The sequence below is a fragment of the Danio rerio genome, chromosome 13 (assembly GCF_052040795.2).
Source record: "Danio rerio strain M-AB ecotype USA chromosome 13, GRCz13ab, whole genome shotgun sequence".
In the NCBI taxonomy this organism is placed as follows: Eukaryota; Metazoa; Chordata; class Actinopteri; order Cypriniformes; family Danionidae; genus Danio; species Danio rerio.
Genome location: NC_141033.1, coordinates 3,303,473 through 3,320,940, shown reverse-complemented (window position 1 = coordinate 3,320,940; position 17,468 = coordinate 3,303,473). Strand labels below are relative to the sequence as shown.

At 39.6% G+C, this 17,468-nt stretch overlaps 2 protein-coding genes and 1 long non-coding RNA gene across 8 annotated transcripts in view; 2 read left to right on the top strand and 1 right to left on the bottom strand.

Moving 5' to 3' along the window:
• The window catches only part of arfgef3 (ARFGEF family member 3), a 973,876-nt gene that overhangs the window by 21,056 nt on the left and 935,352 nt on the right, over positions 1-17,468 (bottom strand). The gene's annotated exons all lie outside the window — the stretch shown is intronic.
• Positions 1-17,468, top strand: part of prkn (parkin RBR E3 ubiquitin protein ligase) — a 175,107-nt gene that overhangs the window by 114,780 nt on the left and 42,859 nt on the right.
• On the top strand, positions 938-5,191 carry LOC147840967 (uncharacterized). Its single transcript, XR_015505701.1, has 3 exons — positions 938-3,347; positions 3,629-3,807; positions 3,902-5,191. It is a non-coding gene; the product is annotated as an uncharacterized LOC147840967 (long non-coding RNA).

The following is a 17,468-nucleotide window of genomic DNA, read 5'->3' as shown; positions in this document are numbered from 1 at the left end:
CTGGGTGCTTGTTCTTTGTGTTTTATGTATAATGTGATAAAGTGAGTAGGGTTTTGAGGGGCAAAACCCACCCGTTGAATAATAGAATACAATGAAAAAGACTCTGACTTCCCTGAAATCCATGCCAGCGAAAGATGAATGAAAGAGAAGCCCTCTTTATAATACTGTGGCACACTGACTAACAGCCAGTCATACTGTACATCTCACGCTGGCTTCACACAGACATGGAGATGACTTTGTGATACAGTAACATGAGTCTAACACATGCTAATATTCTGCATTGTGACTCATTTAAAGATCTACAAATGGTTGGTTTATATACGTTTAACATATTGTGGTGGTGGCGGGGGGGGGGTTGTTTGTTTGTTGTTTTTTGCAGCAGTTCTTTCCTTTAGTGATAATATTTCAATTCAATTCAACTGTTTATTGTCATGTGCACAGTAAGGAAACACGTCTCCCTGTACAATGAGATTCTTACCTTGCCGTCCACAGTGAAGTCATACACACATCATACACAACATACACATAAATACACATATATATACACAGAAGTGACTGAAGTATGATTATAAAATGTAAGTATATGAATATCTACACTGAAAAAAGTGTTGCATGCAGAACTGTTGCAAACAATTTGTTTGTGTTGAATTTAAACAAACAAATTAAGTTTAGTAATGTTCAACTTAATTTGTTTGTTTAAATTCAGCCTAAATAAATTGTTTACAACCTCTTAACGTAAAGAAATTGAGTAAATCCAAGGAATCATCTTCGAATAATTTTTTTCAGTGTATGAAAGTAAACAATATATAAACCTGATTTGAGTAATGAAACAGATGTAAACAATGTACAGTGTTTTTTTTTTTAATTGTGCTTATGCAAAAAGTGCCTAGTGCAATTGGCTTATGTGCAAAAAAATAAAATAAAATAGTGCAAAATGGGATGGAGAATGTAGTGTTGTACTGAGCAGAAAAAGAGACTGTTATGTGCGTTGGTTATCTGTTTAGAAGTCTGATAGCTGATGGGAAGAAAGAGTTCTTGAGTCTGGCAGTCCTGCATCTCACACTACTATACCTCAGCACAGATTACTACAAATTATAGCTTTTTAATGTTTGCATTAGTCAATTTTTAAGGCACTTATGATAAAAATCAACTTTTGTAAACGGTTTGGACCAAGTGTGTCGCACGCCTCCTTTTGAGTGACGCTTCCAGCTGTTAGATCGCCCCCTGGGGGCCGGCTGATGTACAAGTCATTTCAAGAGTTCACACTTAGCTGATGATTGATAATAAAGCTTGTTTGGCGTGCTGTCCTGAGAGAGAGCCCTGAGCTTATAAGATCCTCAAGCCCTGGGCTCCCTCCCGTTGCAAGGCGAGAGGGGAGTTTGAGCTCAGGTAGATCTCGATGACTTCCTCTTCTGCGTATTGTAGCTAAGTGTCAGATATGGATGCTGAGAAGGTGTACTCAGAGTTTGGCTAAAATATTTTGGCTTAATTGTTTAGGGTGCTTGTTTTTGAACTGTGGGAGGAAACTGGAGAACCCGGGGAAAACCCACCAGAGCACGGGGAGAACGAGCAAAACTCAGCACAGAAATGTCGCCTGGTTTTGAATGGAATTAAACCAGAGGCATTCTTGCATTCAGGCAACAGCGCAAATCACTGGCCACCGTGTTTGAAAGGAGGGAAAGTAGGGTTGGGTGGGGGGGGGGCGAACATATTGAGATGAGAAAAGTCTGGTCATTTATAGTGAGTTAAGGATCGTCTGATAGGATAACTAGTCATTAGCTAAAGTTGGAACAGCTGTGAACAGTCATAAGCATGTGATCCTCTCAAAATTTGTTTATAAATAAACTTCACAAAGCCCGTCTTCCCTATGTTAACCAACAAAACTTGAGCTCAAATAAAACAATTATTTACAGCTGTAATAACATTTCCTGAAAGATGGTTTGGGTCAATTGATGCGTTGGTTATTAAGCTGATATAGGTTCAAATAAAGCAGTATGTTTTTAGCCAGTAATTTAATGCTATAAAAACGGGGTGTGTCATCATGATTGACAGTTGTGATTGACAGCTTCTCTAAGCAGACTGTCGGAGCTCCGGGAGGAGATTGAAGTACCGATGTTAGATACTTCTGTTATTTTAACATGATAAAATGAGTTGTTCAGCAGTAAACTATACTTTCTGACAGGATCTGAAGGATCACTGATTATTCGAGACAGTCCTTGCTGCGGGCCGCAGCTTGATGACATAGTTGACCAGGTCCACAACATAGTTGATGATCAGGCGCCTCCCCCTACCCTAAACCCAACTGCCGCTGTAGCATGGGCGCTATCTTAGTGGGCGATACAAAATCTGCTACATAGTTGACAATCGGCTACACCTCCCCCTATCTTAAACCAAACTATCAAAGTAGCATGGGTGGTACAAGGTCCGCTACGTAGTTGACGATCGCCTACACCTCCCCCTACCTTTAACCCAACCGTCTCAGTAGCATGGGCGTTACCTTAATGGGCGGTACAAGGTCCGCTACGTACTTGATGTTTGCCTACACCTCCTCCTACCCTTATCCAAACCGCCACAGTAGCATGGAAACTACCTTAGTGAGTAATACAAGGTCCACTACATAGTTGACGATCGCCTACACCTCCCCCTAGCCTAAACACAACCATAACAGAACAATGGAAACTACCTTAGTGGGCGGTACAAGGTCGGCTATGTAGTTGACATTTCCTACACCTCCCTCTAGCATAAACCCAGCTGTCAAAGTAGCATGGGTAACCTACCTTAGTGGGCGGTACAAGCTCCACTACGTAGTTGACGATCTCCTACACCTCCCCATACCCTAAACCCAACTGCCACAGTAGCATGGGCGCTACCTTAGTGGGCGGTACAAGGTCCACTACATAGTTGACGATCACCTACACCTCCCCCTAGCCTAAACACAACCGTCACAGAAGAATGGAAACTACCTTAGTGGGCGGTACAAGGTCGGCTATGTAGTTGATATTGCCTACACCTCCCCCTACCATAAACCCAGCCGTCGCAGTAGCATGGGTAACCTACCTTAGTGGGCGGTACAAGGTCTACTACGTACTTGACGTTTGCCTACACCTCACCCTAACCAAAACCCAACCACCACAGTAGCATGGAAACTACCTTAGTGGGCGGTACAAGGTCCTCTACGTAGTTAACGATCGCCTACACCTCCTCCCACCCTAAACCCAACCGTCACAGTAGCACGGGCGCTATCGTAGTGGGCAGTACAAGGTCCACTACATAGTTGACGATAGCCTACACCTCCCCCTAGCCTAAACACAACCGTCACAGAAGAATGGAAACTACCTTAGTGGGTGGTACAAGGTCGGCTACGTAGTTGACATTGCCTACACCTCCCCCTACCATAAACCCAGCCGTCGCAGTAGCATGGGTAACCTACCTTAGTGGGCGGTACAAGGTCCACTACGTACTTGACGTTTGCCTACACCTCCCCCTAACCAAAACCCAACCACCACAGTAGCATGGAAACTACCTTAGTGGGCGGTACAAGGTCCTCTACGTAGTTAACGATCGCCTACACCTCCTCCTACCCTAAACTCAACCGTCACAGTAGCACCGGCGCTATCGTAGTGGGCAGTACAAGGTCCACTACATAGATGACGATAGCCTACACCTCCCCCTAGCCTAAACACAACCGTCACAGAAGAATGGAAACTACCTTAGTGGGCGGTACAAAGTCGGCTACGTAGTTGACATTGCCTACACCTCCCCCTACCATAAACCCAGCCGTCGCAGTAGCATGGGTAACCTACCTTAGTGGGCGGTACAAGGTCTACTACGTACTTGACGTTTGCCTACACCTCACCCTAACCAAAACCCAACCACCACAGTAGCATGGAAACTACCTTAGTGGGCGGTACAAGGTCCTCTACGTAGTTAACGATCGCCTACACCTCCTCCGACCCTAAACCCAACCGTCACAGTAGCACGGGCGCTATCGTAGTGGGCAGTACAAGGTCCACTACATAGTTGACGATAGCCTACACCTCCCCCTAGCCTAAACACAACCGTCACAGAAGAATGAAAACTACCTAAGTGGGCGGTACAAGGTCGGCTACGTAGTTGACATTGCCTACACCTCCCCCTACCATAAACCCAGCCGTCGCAGTAGCATGGAAACTACCTTAGTGGGCGGTACAAGGTCTGCTACATAGCTACATCATCAAGCTGCTGGCTGCAATGAGGACAACTTGTATTTTTTAGATAAATGTGTGCTTTTGTTTGCTGACACACTGTTATCTAGCAGAAATTCTTTTTATGGGTCTGAAATAATAATTAGGAAGACAAAACTATTGTTAGCCGATTTCCACATTCTTCTCCTGTAACGTTATTTGAACTTGATTTAAAGGACGCCTCTGACATTTTAAGTTTTAGTATCCATTTCAAGAGTCAAATCCATTTCTAATATCTTTATGAAGATCATAACAGAATTTCACTGACTGCTGTTTCTGTGGTGTTAACAAAAGTAAACAAAACTGCTGTTAGCATCACAGGTGCCAACAAAATCTCCCAGCAAACAAATGATGCAATGCAACTAGCATTTGTTCAGCAGGTGTATGATTCTCAACAGAGATGATAATTTAGAGTTTAACACACGCACACACACACACATACACACCAGCTGCTGCAAGTGATGAACAGGTTTATTATCATTTAAATGTTTGAATGTTGGGTAGTTTAGTTGATCATTATCTATGTATGTTTCTCTCTGGGCGCCTCCATGTTTGATTGACATCATGGAGTTTAGAATTGACACAGTTGGACGTCTACCTTCAAGCAGTGTTTATTTACTTTAGTCAAGTCTGAAGTTGGAATTTCAATGTTTCTGTTGGAGCATGTTCATATATTATGAGTCTTTACGTAGTATTCAGAAGCATGAATGCTCGCACTTGTAACTTTCAAGATGCTAAACATGACCCAGTAACCTGTTAGACTGTGAGTACTCTCGTTTGGGATGGTGGGCCAAATCAAAGATTACCATGGGCCAACTTTGGCCCGCAGGCCCTAGTTTGGCCATCTCTCATATAATGCAATGGCATGTTATGATGTGGTTCAAGTGTTGAAAAGGTTTTCAGGGCAACTGTTTGCTGACAAACACACACACACACATGCATGAGTAACGAGACTGCAGTTTTCTGAGAAAAAAAAAAAAGTGAGACTAATGATAATATGTCGGCCTCCCAGCACTGCAGTATCACATTACAATTACGCAAGACTGTTAAGGTTAAAATAGAGTCTTCAGAATGAACAACTTCATCGCAGTCAGTGCTGTTAGGCTTGCTTTATAGCAGATATGTTGAGATTGCCGAACTTATCAGGACACACTGGAAACTGTTTCAGCATTTAATGTGAAAGAGTGACAATAGGGTTTTTAGCACAGTCTCTAAAACAGAAACTCAAGGCCCAATTACTGACAAAAAACCAAGCTGACTCACTGACAGCAGGGCATTATGGGCCAGCTAATACTAGAGCTGTTGACGTTTGGCTTGTGGCTGACACTGAAAACCTGATAGTCTAATGTAGAGTTTGCTGAAAACCGCCACATTATGCTGAAACGCTCCTGCTAATGTATTCATGTGAACATTTGAGAGCCTAATTTCAAGAATAATTTCAGATGGTTTTATTAAATTGCTGGACTTTGATACAAAACTAATCAGAAACTGTAACCTTTGGAGTATGAACTGCAGTATTTGAATCACGAGCGATGATAACGTTCAGCCTACTAATGACGTATTTGCATAAATATCGAGTTAGCCTTATTTTCTTCTTCTATTGTTTAAAGGCATATTTTTAACTAAATGAAGACCAGATATAATGATATTTAATGTTTTTCATACATAGAGATGAAGTCAAAATGATTCGCCTTCCTTTGATTTGTATTTTTATATATATATATATTTCCCAAAAGCAGTCTTCCCTTTTAAGCAGTATTTATTTATTTTTTTGATTAACAAACCATTGTTATACAATGACTTGCCTAATTACCTTAACTTGCACCTAGTTTAGCTTTCAAAGGGAAGTAGGGGGGGGGGGTGTCCAGAATATCATTTTAAGGCTTGGTTGTGTTTATGAGAGGCAAAGCAATGTGTGCTCATGTTTAACTTGAAGGAAATCGCGTAATTTTTTTCATTTATCTCACTTTGATTATACACAGCTACTCAGCTAACATGAAAACGACTCTCTAATTTCCTAGTTCCTCTGAAAGAGGATAAAATAAATCAGTTATTAAAAATGTGTTAATTAAATTATTATATGTAGAAATGTGCTGAAAAAAATCTCCTTTCTGTTCAACAGAAATTGGCAGGAAATATACATGAGGGCTGATACTTAAATTAAACTGTTCAAACATGATTTTTTAATGCTGTGTACACACACTCATGCTTACTGAGGTTGCAAAAAATAATGATTTTTAATATATTCAAAAAAATGTTATTTATTTCTGTGACTGTCAACATTCATTTTCTTCATAATTACAGCTTCGTAATCCTTCAGAAATCATTTTAATATGTTGATTTGGTGCTTAGGAAAAATATATATATCAATATTGAAGCATTTGTGTGGCTAATTTTTTTATTTATTTTTTTTTTGGAAATCATAATATATTTTTTACAGGATTATTGGAAAGTTGAACATGTCATCATTTAATTGAAATCAGCTTATTTTCAGCTTAACATTACTAATGTATTCATTGTAACTTGGGATTATTTCAGTGCACCTTTGCTGAATAAAATTATTAGCCCTCCTGTATATTTTTCCCCAATTTCTGTTGATTGGAAAGAGGATTTTTTTCAACACATTTCCATGCATTTGCCATGATGACAGCACATATTATTTGACTAGATATTCTTCAAGACACTAGTATTCAGCTTAAAGTGACATTTAAAGGCTATACGGGGTTGATTAGGCAGGTTAGGGTAATTAGGCAAATTATTGTATAAAAGTGTTTGTTCTGTAGACTATCGAAAACAAATATTGCTTAAAAACACTAATAATATTGACCTTAAAAATTTTTTGGTTTTTATTAAAAACTGCTTTTATTCTGGCCAAAATAAAACAAATAAGACTTTCTCCAGAAGAAAAAACATTATAGAAAATACTGTGAAAAATCCCTTGCTCGGTTAAACATCATATATATATATATATATATATATATATATATATATATATATATATATATATATATATATATATATATATATATATATATATATATATATATATATATATATATACAGTTGAAGTCAGAATTATTAGCCCCGCTGTTTATTTTTTCCCCAATTTTTGTTTAACAGAGAGGAGATTTTTTTCAACATAATAGTTTTAATAACTCATTTCTAATAACTGATTTATTTTATCTTTGCCATGAGTACAGTAAATAATATTTTTTAGATATTTTTTAAGACACTTCTATACAGCTTAAAGTGACATTTAAAGGCTTAACTAGGTTAATTAGGGTAAAGTTAGGGTAATTAGGTAAGTCATTATAACACTGCTTTGTTCTGTAGACTATCGAAAAAAAAAAGCTAATAATATTGGCCTTAAAACTATGTTTAAAATATTAATAACTGCTTTTATTCTAGCCGAAATTAAACAAACAAAGCTTTCTTCAGAAGAAAAAATATTATCAGACATACTGTGAAAATGTCATTGCTCTGTTGTACTGCTCATAGCTCTTGTCCTGCCTTGTGAGCAGCCACAATGTGCAGCCGCAGATCCTCATTGAGCTCTTTTGTTTAACCATGACTGTCTGAGGGTTTCTGTTTTTCACCTGTTGAGTTGATTTAAACAGCTATTTCCAATGAATCCGAGTAATTAAGATGCTTCAGAACTGCTTGGACTCCTTGGAATGGTATACACTTTTTCCCATAGGCTATGACAGACTGCAAAGGTTGTGAATAATTTTGGACACACCACTTTTGGTTCAAATGTAAATAAAAGCTGAGAAATGTGTATTTTCTCCACAGTGATGCTTCTTATACATCGTCCTATTATATTTCGGGAACAGCCTGTGTCATTTCCAATCAAAAAAAAAAAAAAAAACCTAGTTAGAATTTGCCAGGAGTATAAATAACGTCTTAATATTTGAAGTTTTAGGAACTACAAATAATAACTTCACATCTAGTTTTCTAGTTCTTTTCTAAGGCCTCTAGATTACACTTATTTTACCAAAATAAAATATGATCATGCCTTGATTTTGAAAGATTTAATTAGGACAGTAAGGTCTGACTTTGCTTAAGTAAAAGTCTCATTACTGAACAGAAATAATGTCCAGTATAGAATATAAAGTCCTGCTGCAGTGGAGACAGAATGAAAATTGTGTCTGACTCCATCATGAGCTTGGAGGACTGCATCCATACATCTCTGACATGACTCAAATCACTGATTAATAAAGTCATCTGGAATGGCAAAGAAACCAAATAAAAGGTCCAGTACTATAATCACAGTATGCACAATATTGTAGTGCAGCTGAAGCAAGAAGATGAAATTGTAGGAAATTTCATATGTTTGAGAAGATGAACTAATTAGATTCTGTCCTTTTATTCCATTAATTATCTTTAATCCGAACATCTAAAGTGTAAATTCACAGTGGCGTCAGAGTTACATCAGTCTCAGGAACAACAGCTCCATTAATCCTCATCACTGCGACTGTCACATTTACACACACTCGCTCTCTCCTTAATCAAAGAGATAATTAGCAGATAATTAGTGGGTTGGAAATTTGGGCGAGGAGTGGGGAAAAAAAAAGACAAAACAGTTTTACTTCCTTCATCAGAGGCCAGATTGAAGCACAATCTGTCTGGGAGGCAGATTCCACCCGGCAGGGGAGCTGAGAAGGTGTGTGCGGGTGTGTGTTTGTGTGTGTGTTCACCCTCACACCGACTGAGAAAACAACCCGTGTCACATCGCAGCGCCTCAGAGAGAAAGAATATCATAAGTGCAGTGAGACTGGCTGAATAAAGATTGATCAGCAATTAAAGTCCCTGTATTCTGATTTTTCACGTCACTTTTCCTGCAGCGTGTAATGAAGCTTGTAAAAGGTCAAAGTGCGCAAACAAAAGAAGTGAACTGCCTGAAACGCATTACATATATTTCCAGTGCTGTCTTTTACACAAACCTACACGGATTTGTAATAGATTTGCCTAATGCCAGTATATTGCCTGCCTGCAAACAACATCTGCACTGACCTTCAAAAACTGTAATTGTGTTTGAGACTGCAGAAGTTTGCAGTCTGTGGGTTCTATCATACACCCGGCGCAATGCGGCGCAAGTCGCAACGTAACAGTTGTTTAATAGTTTCAACTTGGCGCAACAGTCGATTTGACGTTTTGCGCCACGCTTTTTAAATAGCAAATGCATTTGCGCTCATATGTGTGCCCATAGGCGTATTGAGGCGCATTGCTGGCGCGTTGCTATTTTGAGGAACTTAAATAGAAGGTCAGATCAAAGCCGGTCTATTGTCCAGAGCAGAGCGCGTTAGTTGTGCGCCTCGCTTACACACTGCTTAATACAGACAGGGTGTACAGCAATACGCAAATATCTTTACAAATGAAAAATAATTAAAATAATAAGGGTATATATAGGATGTAATAGGAATATATATATGATATAAAAATAAAGGATTAAAATATTACAAAAGATATTATTTTCTAGCTTACATAAATATAAAAAACAAACTTTCATGCCTTCTTCATCTCGGGAGGCTTTTTCAATTTATTCATAATTATTTGCTTTTGTATAATGTTATTATTATTAGCAGTATTATTTATTATATCCATATTTATATTTGTTTTATTAAAAACAAGCTTAGATTTGTCCACCTGTCAGGTTTTAGACCATATGGGGCATGGCATGTGTTTTAGGATATAACTCAGGTTTTTGAACACACTGTTATTATTGTTTATTTATTCGTTTGCTGGAAATTAGAACTGAATTTAGAAATAGTTTTGAAACAAATCTTTGAGCTTAACAAACGAAATTAACTATTTATAGGCTAATTGATGTCTGTGCTTACAAGGTTTCCCTATCCACGAGAGCGAAAGTGAAAGTAGATAATGAGAGGCCTTGTCTCTCATTTACGCGCTGCAGATGCTCTGTTTAACTGTTTTCTTGCAAGTCAAGCACTTCGTTTTTCCACTTACAAAGTCCGTCATGTAAATAGCAAATGCACTAAATGGCAGCTGGCTCTTAAAGGGAATGGGAGATGAGACTCTGATTGGTTTATTCTCAAAACACACCTATAACTCATTAAGAAAATAAACTCAACCATTTGAGACTTTTTAGATGGATTTTTCCATCCTTAAATTAGCAAAAGTGGATTTGGACAAGCCCTAATTGCTTTTGAGCTCTGCCCTTTGCACTTTGCGTATGGATCGTCAAAATAGAGCCCTATATGTGAAGAACTGTTTCGCAAAATGCAAATGTAAGTCCAGATGCTATTGTTGCCGGCTGTGTTTCCATTCAAAGATGCTCAATAAACTTGAGCAAAAATGAAATATCGGTAAAACATTTGCAAAGCAGCCAAATAGCAAATCAAATGAAAAATGAAAAATGGCATTTGTTGCTTTTGAACAAGCCACCATGGACCTTTATATACAGCGGGGAAAATAAGTGTCGAACACGTCATGTTTTTTGCCGGGAATATTATTTCTAAAGGAGCTGTTGACATTGAATTGAAGCAGATTTTAGTAAGAAACCCAAACAATACAAACAGAAAAACATAAATACAATAAAAAAAACTGAAAAATGTGTTCGGTGTAATAACAATGGTATGACACAAGGAGAAACGTGTTGAACTACTGAAAAATGTTTAATACTTTATATTAAAGGCTTTATTAGTGATGTCAGCGTAAAGACGCCTCTAATATGGAGAATGAAGTCACATGCATTGCTAAGGTGTGATTTTTTTAAAGACTTTTACAGAGTGTAAAAATCTTAACGGTTCTGTGGGTCTCGTCTATCAAAACTACGTTTTTATTTGGTATTTTCTATTGGATTTAGGTCAGGGCCACTCTACACCTTTATTTTCTTTCTCTGAAAGAATTTGAGAGTTTCCTCGGCTGTGTTTTGAATCATTGTCCTGCTGAAATGTCCACCCTGGTTTCATCTTCATCCTCCTGCTAATGTAGATGTTGGACTGAAGCAGCTGATGTTCGTTTACACTGAGGAAGGGCAGAGAGATTTCAGCTGCTGTCTGGGCTTTCACTGCCAAACTACACCTCCCTTTCTTCATGTGTTCAATACGTTTCCCTGCGTCATTTTATTATGCTTAACTCCATTTGTAAAATAATTAGATTTGTTTTCCTTGCATATATGGATTACTTTGGTTGTTATGGCACCTTTAGAAAATTGGTGACGTGTTCAATACTTATAGTCCCTGCTGTATATGCGAAGAAGGTAAAGCAGTGGCGCAGCTGTCGCCTCACAGCAAGAAGGTCCCTGGGTCGCTGGTTCGAACCTTGGCTTGGCTCAGTTGGCGTTTCTGTGTGGAGTTTGCATGTTCTCTCTGCGTACGAGTGGGTTGTGCATTAAGCACATGATGTGATTAGTCGCTTGGCTTGTCAGTCAGAAATGATGGTTCTCTTCTAGAAAAAGCAAGTTGATCACTGAACTATATTCATCTCAAGTGGAGTGACGGCGAGATGTAACTGGCAGCAACGGTGGAGGGGGATTCTATTGAATCATAATTTAGTCCATTAGAGCACAATCTTGTATATTAAATCATAATTTAGTCCATTTGAAGAAGGAGTAGATTGTTGTTATCTCTAATGGAGAGCATCGGGCTTGAATTTTAATTTCCGACTTTCTCGTTCTTCAGATCCGCGCACTCTCCCGTATCAGACGACATTTCCGTTTCTCGTTATTCTCATGCTGAATGCAACAGCGCGGCCCTTTTGTCTGGTCAGTTGCCCTTCATGCTGGAGAAGGACATTAAAAATGAGATTTGGAGACCCCTTTATCACTGCTGGACGGCCCGCCGCAGGCATGCCGAGCGAGGAGGGTCGGTGAAATATAGCGCGTCTGTCTGCAGAGGAGACACTAACCACGCTTTTATATGGGTATTGATTCACTGGCCCTTCTCTTTATGAAAAAGCCTCCTTTTTGTTATCAGTTTCAGCAAGTTATTAAACAGGAAATTGAGTTATAATTCTGATGGATTTGGCTGCATGTTCGAGCCCATTTTGCACTTTTCCTTATTTCTGTCTCTTTATTTTTGCTCAGTGTGTCTTTTCCCACAATTATTCAGACAGAGTCATGGTTTATACAGTAAGTAATGCAAGCAGGCAACACTTTACTGTTTATAAAGCTGTCATTAAACTTTTATAATCATGACATGACATGTCATGAATGTGAATGAGATTTTATGCAAGCTTATAGCAACTGTCATTAAGCTCATTTATGACATTTTTAATGCAATAATGTCAGTTTTTATGACAACTTGACATATGAGCAAGATCGCACTCGTAGCAGTGCAATATGGCTATATATCCAACCCAAGCTCATTCTGGAAACGTAGCCCCGCGGACGTTTCTGGAGGCCGCGATTTACGTGGCCGGAGGTACGTAAAGGCTGCGTTTGGTTTTTTTCGAGCGAACGCTGCGGGGCGGTGTGGCGCCACTCCGCCCCTCCTCTTCGCGCTCGCCGGCTGACAGCTCGCCTCCAAGTGGAGGGCTTTCCCGATGCAATCAGTTTGACCGCTTAGCTCACAGCGTTGCGTCGGCGGAGCGGAGGCCCCGGAGGAGGAGCCGGAGCTGGCCGCGGTGGACGACGACCGGCATTGAGTCCGGGGAACAGCAGGTTCCGGAAACCAGGTAAGACGAAAAACGGAATCCAAAAAATAAGGGCGAGAACGCGGCGGGATCCGAAAACGCGGTCAAAATCGAAGACGAGGGCTTTTGCTTTTTTTTTTTCGCGAGAGAACGGCGCGGACGCGCACGCCGCGCGCTACCGAGAGGCGCCCGCCCGAGACGCGAAAAAGTGCGCACAGCGGCCTCTCGCGGATCCGCGAAAAGAAAAAAACGCTCGAATACGTACCTCCCGGGACGTAAATCGCGGTCCGCAGAAACGTCCGCGGGGCTACGTTTCCACAATGAGCCCGGGTTGTATATATTGGCACTGGTGGGAGTCGTGCATTGTACTATATACAACCATATCGCATTGCTATGAGTGTGATAATGCGTTTATACAACAGTTCACCGACATAATTGTGTGTATAAAAAAGAAAATCAAACACAGAGGGTCTCAAAAGATGTTGGACAACATAATGTACGTTTGGGGCTTTTTAGTCGAGAATGTAGTTTGATTTTATTAATCATTTACTAACTCATTCTGAATCATCCTAAAAACCCTCAACTACTCTTAAATACCAATGGTTTGTAAATAATGCGATACTTAATTTAGTAAAAAAAAATAATAACAAAATTAACAAAGTATGAAAGTACAATTATTAAGCACATTTTAAATATGTTTGTAAGTAAAGAATGGAGCATTTGTAGCTGCATTTATAAACTGCTTACTAACGTTTATTAATGTAGAGTTAATGTTTAACAGATAACGAATTCACTATTTGCTAATGCTTAATAAATGATTCATAGTGTGCGGTTATTATAAAGTGTTACCCTATTTTTTAATAAGTATAATAAATTCAGTCATCAAACTTTGATGCATAAGTTGTCAAAACATTTCATCCAGATAAGTTAACATAACTCAAAATATTATGTTTTAATTAAATGGCAGAAACATTTTTTTACAGTGCATAACTTTATTAGTTACTAATAACTTTTTTGTAAATTAAACAGTATTTAACTGTAATATGAACTGTAATATGTTACTGTGTTAAAGTTGCATTGTGACAATTACTGTATATTTTACAGTAAAGATATACAATACTGTAAATACATGTACAGCAAGATAAATGGTGCTGTAAATGTAAGTAGAGTATTTTTGCTGTAACTGATTTTACATTAAGTTACTGGCAAACTAGCTGCAATAGCTGGGTTCCAGCTGCAACCCAGTACTGGGAAGCATCCAGTCACACTCATACACTACGGCCAATTTAGCTTACCCAATTCCCCTATAATGCTTATGTTTGGGTTGTGGGGGGAAACCAGAGCACCCAGAGGAAACCCTCGCCAACACGGGGAGAACATGCAAACTCCACAGAGAAATGCCAACTAACCCAGCTGGGACTCAAACCAGGGACCTTCTTGCTGTGAGAAGACAGTGCCAACTACTGAGCCACTATGTCACATCTGAACAGTAAAGTTATTATAACCTGCAGTTATAGAATATACAGGTGTTGTATATGTGTACACGTACAATGAAGTGTATTTGTGTATTAACTGTGCACTTATGATGTGCTGCCATATTTCCATAAGGTATTTTTTCTGGCCGTGAGCCTTTTTTACCAGAGTTTGACTTGTAGTAGTTGTAGCGTGGTATCACGATGACCAGAGTTTAACTCGCCTACAATGGTATTGCGGACAGAAAGTGTGTATCCTGTCAGCAAGCGGCAAAGTCTGCATGGGCTTTGTGTTTGGGCTGATGAGCTGGGCGTTTCTTCCGTGAAAGTAATGCCTGGTAAAGGGTTTTGCCATCAGGAGAGCAGATAAGGTGTTCTCTCTCGCTCTCTCTCTCTCTCTCTCTGGCTCCGGCTCTTTTAAGTGCTTCAGCCTTTGAAGTGGAGGCAATTGGTTCTTGCTGCATGTATCGCCATGGAAACGATTTGACTCTGCCATCCACAAAGAGCCCCTGTAATATGAGAGCATCTCTGGAAGCCGGTCGGGGTCCGTCCTGTAGGTATGAGAGGTGTGCGAGGATCATAGGGCTTCATGATATTGAGGTGAAAAATATGTATTAAGATAGAGGGTTTTTTCAGAAATCTTGTATTTGGAAATAACTATTTGGGGTGACTTTGTTGTGGTTTCACCTCAGCATAGGGAAAATTACATTTAAGAAAGGCTTAACAAATAGCTTTTACTTTGGAGGACTTTATTTAAATAGGTTTTATATTAAGTGTACTCTTCAAATGAACAAAGGGTAAAACTTTTGATTAGCTCACAGTTCATGCTATTAACTTTTGGCTTATTACCTGCCTATTATTAAGATTTTAACTGTTCATTAGTAGCTATAAAGTATGATCTTATTCTGCATTCCTAATCCTACCCAAGGCCTAAACCCAACTTCTACCTTACTTACTATTAATAAACAGCTAATTAGTAGTTTATAAAGCTAGTAGAGTGAGTTAATGGTTTGTTAATACTGTAAATTATGACCTAAAGTGTTACCCAAATTTACACTACACTTCCTGACAAAAGTCTTGTCATTGATCCCAGTTGTAAGAGCAACAAATAATACCTTGACTTCTAGTTGATCATTTGGAAAAGTATCAGAAGGTCAATTTTTCCATTGAACTGCATCCCAATCAACACAAATACTGCAGAAGACCTATTGGAACCCTCACGGACCCAAGATTCTCGCAGAAATCAGTCAAGGTTGGTGAAGATCATCATGAGATCTTGATCTTTCTTCCAACAACTTTTAACCTTGGAAAAAAAAAGTTTGAAAAATTGACTTTTATGAACATTTTTAATAGTTTGAAGTGTTGTATTGTCTGGAATGGTGTTGTATAATACACTGATTATTATTATATTTTATTATTATTATTAGTATTATTATATTACAGTATTAATCTGATTACGTACCCCTGTGTACATTTTTAGAGAGCGCGAAATATGTCCCAGGAGGTATGTGTTTTTGCAGTTTTTGTTTTCACTAATCCACCAGAGGCCGCCGTGTGCGCTTTTTGAGATCTCAGATTTCTCTTGTGAGTGCCATTCATGCCTGCTGTTCTAACGTAAATCCAATAGAGGCCACTGTCGACTGACTAATTGACTGACTGACCGACCAAACAATCTACTCCACCCACCTCTTCCCCTAAACCCAACCGACAGTGTTTTCAAAAGCTCTGATTGGTCCGAGCATCTCCTTCCCTAAACCCAACCAATAGTTTTCAAAAGCACAGATTGACCCAATCACCCTCTTACTTAAACCCAACCGACAGTGTTTTCAAAAGCACAGATTAACCCAATCACCCTTTTCCCTAAACCCCCTCGACAGTGTTTTCAAAAACACAGATCGACCCAATCACCTTTTTCCCTAAACCCAACCGACAGTGTTTTCTGAAGCACAGATCAACCCATCCACCACCTTCCCTAAACCCAACTAAAAGGGTTTTCAAAGCACCGGTTGACCCATCCACCACCTTCCCTAAACCCAACCAATCCCTTAACCTAACCAATAGTGTTTTCAAAAGCACTGATTGACCCGATCACTCCTTCCCTAAACCCAACCAATAGTGTTTTCAAAAGCACAGATTGATCTCCCCACCCCCTTCCCTAAACCCAACCAATAGTGTTTTCAACAGCACAGATTGATCTGCCCAGCCCCTTCCCTAAACCCAACCAATAGTGTTTTCAAAAGCACAGATTGACCCAATCCCCCTCTTCCCTAAACCCAACCGACAGTGTTTTCAAAAGCACCAATTGACCCAATCCCCCTCTTCCCTAAACCCAACCGACAGTGTTTTCAAAAGCACCAATTGACCCAATCACCCCTTCCCTAAACCCAACCAATAGTGTTTTCAAAAGCACAGATAGACCCAATTTCCCCTTTTCTAAACCCTACCAATAGTGTTTTCAAAAGCACAGATTGACCTGCCCACCCCTTTCTCTAAACCCAACCAATAGTGTTTTCAAAAGCACAGATTAACCCAATCACCTCTTCCCTAAACCCAACCGACATTGTTTTCAAAAGCACCAATTGGCCCAATCACCCCTTCCCTAAACCCAACCAATAGTGTTTTCAAAAGCTCAGATTGACCCATCCACCACCTTCCCCCTAAACACACAAACTCCTGTGTCTCAAGTCTGGCAATGTACACTGCGAGCCACTGGGCAAACTGGTAACAGTGGAAAAGCCATCTACACGGAGGTAAGGGGTCAGCTGGTAGCGTGAAAAGAAACATAATCCGAAAGTGGCATCATACCGCCTCCGTAGTGTTCGTTTTAAAGATAAAATGCAGCCATGCATAGCTCTGGCTACACAATTCGCGCTCTCCAGAAATGTATACAGGGGCACATTTTCACTGTGAGCCCGTGTTGAAGATATCACTTAAGAAATCTTTAAAAAAGAAAAAACATTTCACAGGAGGGTTAACAATTTTGTCCTCAACTGTATATCTCATTTATGATACAAGCCTGTCTCCATCCTTGTTGTACAAGTCTGTGTGTGTTTTGGATGAAAGTCATCCATCTCCCTTTCTTGCTGTCAGATTCTTTGTCATAAGCTTGTCCGTCTGCTATCTGTGGATGTGTCCAACAACCTCAGATCAGCTCCTAATCAGTAATACTGCCTCTGAC